Source organism: Podarcis pityusensis, assembly GCF_964106645.2.
Source record: "Podarcis pityusensis genome assembly, chromosome: 16".
NCBI lineage: Eukaryota > Metazoa > Chordata > Lepidosauria > Squamata > Lacertidae > Podarcis > Podarcis pityusensis.
Window position 1 is genome coordinate 15431766 of NC_138041.1, and position 6767 is coordinate 15438532.

Genomic DNA, 6767 nt, shown 5'->3' on the forward strand with positions numbered 1-6767 from the left:
CAGTGAAGCTGAGTGCTGATGCAGGAAGCTGCCTTATACTAAGAGTCCACCTGGCTCACTATTGTATTATGGGCTGGCAGCAGCTCTTCAGGAGATCCCCAGACCTTCCTGGAGATGCCATTGAACCTGGGACCTTCTGCACGCAAAAGCAGACACTCTGCCACTGAGCTACCGCCCTGCACGGTCCGGGAATCAGCGTGTTTTTACATGAGTGGAATGTGTCCTTTTATTTAAAATGCACCTCTTGGTTATTTGTGGGGCATAGGAATTCGTTCATTTCCCCGCAAAAATTATAGTCCAGCCCCCCACATGGTCTGAGGGACGGTGGACCGGCCCATGGCTGAAAAAGGTTGCTGACCCTTGGTTTAGACAAATTCGTGGAGGAGAAAGCTATCACTGGCTGCTGGTCAGGGTGGCTGTGTTCTGTATGCAGTGTTGGAGAAAGGATGTTTTTGAATGCCTTTTGCTGGGATTTTTTATTGGGGAGAGAGCACTCTCAGGTTCTGCTTGTGGACTTCTCATCAGCTTCTGGGTGGCCACTGCAAAAACAGGAGGCAGGACTTGGACGGATCCAGCAGGGCTCTTCTTCAGTTCTTTGCTTCATAGTTTAGAGTAAAGGCAAGAGGTGGTTCTGCCTGGTACGGAGAAAGTGGAAAAGGGGGTGTTTTCTCCCTCAGTCAAAGAGACATTGATCGAATCTTGGAAGATTTGAAACAAAACAAGTCCTTGTTCACCCAGCATACAGCTAAACTGTGGGATTCTCTCCAAAATGTTCTGATCCGAAAAAGATTTGCACAGCTGTTACAGAGAGATCATGGAGCAAATTTGTTTCCTGCTGCTCCAGATGCTACCAAGGGGTCCAAATTATGAAAAAAGGGATTAGGGTGAAACATATAGTAAGTGCTTCCTGGTGGTCTGAGCAGTTTGAACCATGGAATGAGTGGGACCTCTTCCATGAGAGACTTATAAGCCAAGGTTGGGCTGACAGTGGTGGTTTCCCCACATTGTTGGGGGCTTGAACTAGGTGATCTTTAGTGTCAGCACAGTTGCCCCGGTTGCTGATCTGTTACTGGGCAAAGTTCAAAATGTTACTACAGTGGTACCTCGGGTTAAGTACTTAATTCGTTCCGGAGGTCCGTACTTAACCTGAAACTGTTCTTAACCTGAAGCACCACCACTTTAGCTAATGGGGCCTCCTGCTGGTGCCGCGCCGCCAGAGCACAATTTCTGTTCTCATCCTGAAGCAAAGTTCTTAACCCGAAGCACTATTTCTGGGTTAGCGGAGTCTGTAACCTGAAGCGTATGTAACATGAAGCGTATGTAACCCGAGGTACCACTGTATTAGTATACAAAGCCCCAAACAGCTTGGGATCAGTTTACTTGTGGGATGACCTTACTCCATATGTGCCCACTTGACCACCTAACATTCATTCAGCACCTTCAAGAAAACAATATTTTAGTGTGGCAGCGCCTACACTTTGGAACTCCCTGCCTATGGACATCAGACAGGTGTCTTCACTGTACTCATTTTGATATCTGCTTAAAACACTACATCTAGGAGTCAACATGTAGTTTTACTTTATTGTACATTTTAATTATTGGGTTTGTTCCCCACCCCTTTTAAAATCTGGCTTTTATTGACAATTTTTACATCTGTTTTATTTTTTGCGAACTACCCTGAGTTTCTGTCTACAGTATATACTTTTTGTGAAATTAATGCTGGGCAGTACTCTGCAAAGTGCTGGGGTAATACCGTATTGGCCTGAATATAAGCTGCACCTTTAAAATTGGGGGGGGGGGAATACCGAAATATAAGCCGCTCCATTCCTCGCTGCTCCTGGCTGCATACTGGGCGAGGGGGAGTCGCATGTGCCGCTCTGCCGTGCTCCTGGCACTGGTTGCCCCACGCTCCTGGCTGCACACCGTAAGGTCACAAATATAAGCAGCACTTTAACTTTTCATGGTCGGAATTTGGGGGGAAAGTGAGGCTTATATTCAGGTCAATATGGTACACTTCACAAGAGCAGCCACACAAACACCTCAAACCACCTGCAGCCTTAAAACAAAAACAAAAACATTTTAAGGCTGCAATCTTATGCACACTTAAAATCGTAGGATTGTAGAGTAGGAAAGAACCCAGAGTGTTAACTGGTTCACCTCCTACAAGTACCAGTGAGTTTACTGCTGAGTAGAGAATTGCAGTGTAAGTTTGCTCCCAGCCTGAGAAACTAGGTGAGGGGCAGACTAAAGGCAAATTGCACACCAGGGGGTGTTTTTGGGTAGTTCCTGGGTGTTTTTCTTTTGCCCTCCAAATGATTGGTGCCTCCTGGCAAAGAAGAAATTTGTTGGGAGGTTTGTGTAGTGGGAGGTGGTGTTCAAAATTGGATCTCCTGGGCTGTGGTAATCCTTCTCTGTTGTAAGCAGGTAGGCATAGGCAGAGAGGCGAGGCTGAAATTATTTCCTTCTTTTCAAAGTCTGGCCTTGGAACCGCATCAATAGGAGTAAAGGTTAATCTGGTTTAAGGACATTTAAAAAAACAAAAACGTGTTTAGCACAGAGATGCTTTCTCATTTCATTTTGAACGTCTGTCCGTTGTGCTTTCCAGGGCACCGCCAAGGGCCTGTGTAAACAGAAAAACTAATTTCTCACCCAGACACCCTCCTTGCAGAAATCTTGAGAGATTGGCAAATGCCTGTGTGTAAGAGCCGAGGAAATGAAAGGCACCCCAAACACACACACACACACACACACACACACACACACACACACACACTCTCCTTGCTCTCTTGCAGGGAAGCTTTCCTTCAGTACTAAACAGTGCCCGAGGGAATCAGCAGCAACCCTCCTGTAGGCGTGGAAATGAAAGCAGAACCTTTTTTTGAATCTTCACGCCCACAGTGAAGGCATCTGTGCCCCTGCATTCTTGTGCCTAAGACCCAAGAGGTGCGGCACAGTGATACCATAAGGCCAAACTGAATGAGGTCACAGGGTTCCCAACTTTCAAAAGTGAAGGGGGACAAAACACCTGACCCAGGAGATTAAAATCATAACTGAGCAAACTATTGCTCAAACACCAGAACTAATGCTACTTTCACTCTTTGCCTTGGGAGGGGGCAAGAGACATTTGTGGCGTGAAATAGTACAAAACTTTGGCATAGGCTGGATAGCAGGAATCAAGCCCAAGAGTCCTCTCCCGTTCTGCGGGTTCCTGAAACTGGTTGTTCAGAAGCATTGCTGCCTCCCACTGTAGAGGCAGAACAGAGCCATCATGCCTAGTAGTAGCCATGAATTTGTCCAATCCTCTTTTAAAGCAATCCGAGTTGGTGGCCATTGCCGCTTCCTGTGGGGGTGAGTTCCAGAGGTTAACTATGCGCTGTGTGAAGAAGCACATACCTGTCCTGAATCTTCCAGCATTCAGCTTCATTGGATCACGAGTTCTAGCATTACAAGAAAAACCTTTCCCTGCCATGCATAATGTTATAAAACTTCTATTAACTCATCGTTTACTTGCCTTTTCTCTACACGATGAAGTTCCAAACGCTGCAACCATATAAGAGAATTGCTCCATCCCCCTTGATCATTCTGAATGATCCTTTTCTGAACCTTTTCCAACCCTACAACATTCATGGTGAGGCGACTCATATGTACTTGGTTTACATTTAGTCTGCATTTCCTCTGACTACAGGGAGCCCATAAAGTAAAAATAACCCACTGTATCCATTAACAGTCCCCCTTGATGTGGAAGCACATTTGGAGTAGGGGGCAGTTTGTCACGTGCGCACCTGTTCCAGCAGGTGTCCCCTATAATTGCACCCCTGTTTCCATGCCCTCCTCACCTGAGCGCCACTGGGCTGTTTTGCTTCCAGCAGCTGAAATGATGTGAGTCTTGTCTGCTTTCACTGACTGCCGCACACCGAAGGCACCCTGGGATTTCCGAGCAGCCCATCTCTCAAGATCTCAGCCTGTGTGGGGGATTACCTCGGAGACTGTAATTGGGACCTTAAATATGAGCGTCCTACAGCTTGGCTCTCAGAATCAATCATACTTGGAACAACAAAGAAAAATCTCTGCACTTAAAGAACACCTCACAGAGGACATCCAGCACATCGCATCGATTGCAACATCCACTGGGCTTCCACCCCACCTAGATAAAACCTCCGTCATCAAGGCATCAATAAACGAAGGACAGGCATTTTCCATTTGTGGTAGACTTCCACCCAGCATCTCCTAACTTTCACTGGGCAGTCGAAGAAAGTGACCCATTGTTACCTTTAGCAAGACGCTCCATGGCTGGATCTACACTGAGCTGTTTAATGCTATTAGAACAGGAGTCCCCAAACTAAGGACCGCGGGCTGGATAAGGCCCGAGGGACTCGTTTATCCGACCCGTGGCAACCCCCGCCGCCCGCTGCTGCCACCCGCTCTTACCGGCACTGCACGGCTGCCCACTTCCGGGTCAGAGGATCACCGGAAATAGCTTGTGCGCATGCGCAAGCATTATTTGCGCATGTGCGTTATTTCCGGTGCACATCCGGGTCGGAGGAGGCCCATGCGCACAAGCTATTTCCGGTGCTCCTCCGACCCAGAAGTGCGCCGGAAATAGCATGTGCGCACAAGTATGGGCATGCGCTCCTCCGGCCCGCCGCGTGATTGGCGCTGGAGACACCAGCCCAAGGCGTGGTAAGTTTGCTGACCCCTGTATTAGAACAATATTAGATATATCGTTCTAAAACATCACAGGACATACAGTACTTGTATTTTTTTAAAAAGCACTTCTTACCTCTGTTTTTTTCCATTAAAACGGCTGTCTCCCTACTGCTGGTTTCTGGCTGCTTTGCAGAGCCCTCTGGTGTCACATTTTAATAACATTCTGAACATTAAAAGCAGCTTGTCATATGTCCATCTATGTTATGAAAACCTTTAATTACCCTTAAAAACCAAATTCGCTGTCAGCAAGCCTCCTGCTACAGCATTTCACCATGCAAGCTATATCCAAAAAGTTGTATCCAATACATAGCTAAAACTATGACCTAAGCATGTTTTAGAAACCACACACCTGAAAATTTGACCAAAGGAGAGCAGAAACCAGTTGCTAAGCATGTCATTTCTGAGAACCAGAGTCTTTCAAACTCATTGATCAGTGTGGTGGAGATGGCAACTGATCCTACAAGGTTAGCAAAGAAACGTCTGGATACACACACCTGTTAACACAGGTGCTCACCAGTTTGCAGATGATACCCAGCTCTACCTCTCATTTAAATCTGAACCAGTGAAGGCAGTGAATGTCCTGTGTGAATTTCTGGAGGTGGTTGGAGGATGGCTGGCTAACAGTTTGAGGTTGAATCTCGACAAGACAGAAATACTGTTTCTGAGGGACGGGGGGGGGGGGTCAGCACACCTTGTTGGTGGGGGCCAATTTTATCATGCCCATAAAAAAACCACAATCTTTTAATTTGTACTAAGAAACAATTTTCGGAGATGTATTGTTGTTTCCAAGTAGCAAAATAATTCCTAAATGAGTGTTATAGCACTGTAACACTACTTAAAAGTTATTTTGCAAAAACACAGCCCTGCTGCCTTTCCAGTCACCGCCATTTTAACACTGTGGATTTTCACTGCCTCATTAAATGCTTCTGATCTACACTTTCAGTACAAAAGCAAATGTTCACACTTTCCCCCTCTCCCCACATCATGTCAGGAGTGGTAATTGAGCAATCAAACTTAAAACAAGTGCATTACTGCTAATTAAATAATTGAATTTTCTAAAAAAAGGGTTGCTGAGGTTTTTTGTTTGTAACGGCTGCTGCTCAGGTAAACTGGATTGTCTCCTTCCTAGCCCACAGCTGCTAAGCTGCCTGAGACAGAATCGGGCCCTTGGTCCATCTAGCTCAGTACTGTCTGCACTGACTGGCAGCTGCTTTCTGGGATTTCAGACAGGGTCTCTCTCAGCCCTGTCTGAAGATGCCAGCAGGGTTCGAACCTGGAGGCTTCTGCATGCAAGGCAGAGATGCTGTGCCTCTGAGACAACACGCCTCCTTATCATGTCCACTGGTAAGGATGGAAGAAACATGGCAAGGATGTACCCCAGGAAAAAGTATAGAGTAGACCCCAATAGTGTGGGAAATCAATTGCAATTTAACTTGTGGCTGACAGCAGAAGAGAAATGATTTGTAGCTGTAGCTGCCCATCTGAATGTCTCCTAAAAAACTTCTTTCTCTTTTTTTCTGTAAAGAAAATTGGCTTCTTTTCCACAGGCTTTTTGCTCTGCTCAGCATTTCCTAAGCTTTCAAATACCTCTGGTGATGCAGCAACAAGGTGCCTGGTGGGATTTAAGAACAATTTGAGGAGGTGCATTGTGTTCGAATTTATGGCATCGGACCTTTGCCCTTAGTCCAGTAGCCCTCATTGTCCTTCCGCTCCCACTGAGCTTCCTCCTGGTTTCAATAGGAAGCTGGAGGCGGCAGATAATCACTAGCAGCATCCACACCCTCCTTCCCACTCGGCATCCAGGTTTGGGAAGTGGGGCAGGCGTGGCGTCAGCCCAAACCCTTACCCATCCTGTGGTTTCCTATGAAATGCTGTCCAAAATCCTACAGAGCCACTGCCAGTCCATATAAACGAGTAGGTTGCATGTGGCACAACAGACCAAACAGAGGCAACCCCAGGCAACCTGGCCACCAAGTCTTGTTGCCCACTATTGGTGAGATGGGTTGTCTTTCCATCTTAATTTAGAGTGGTTGTTCATTCATTCATTCTTCATTCATTCA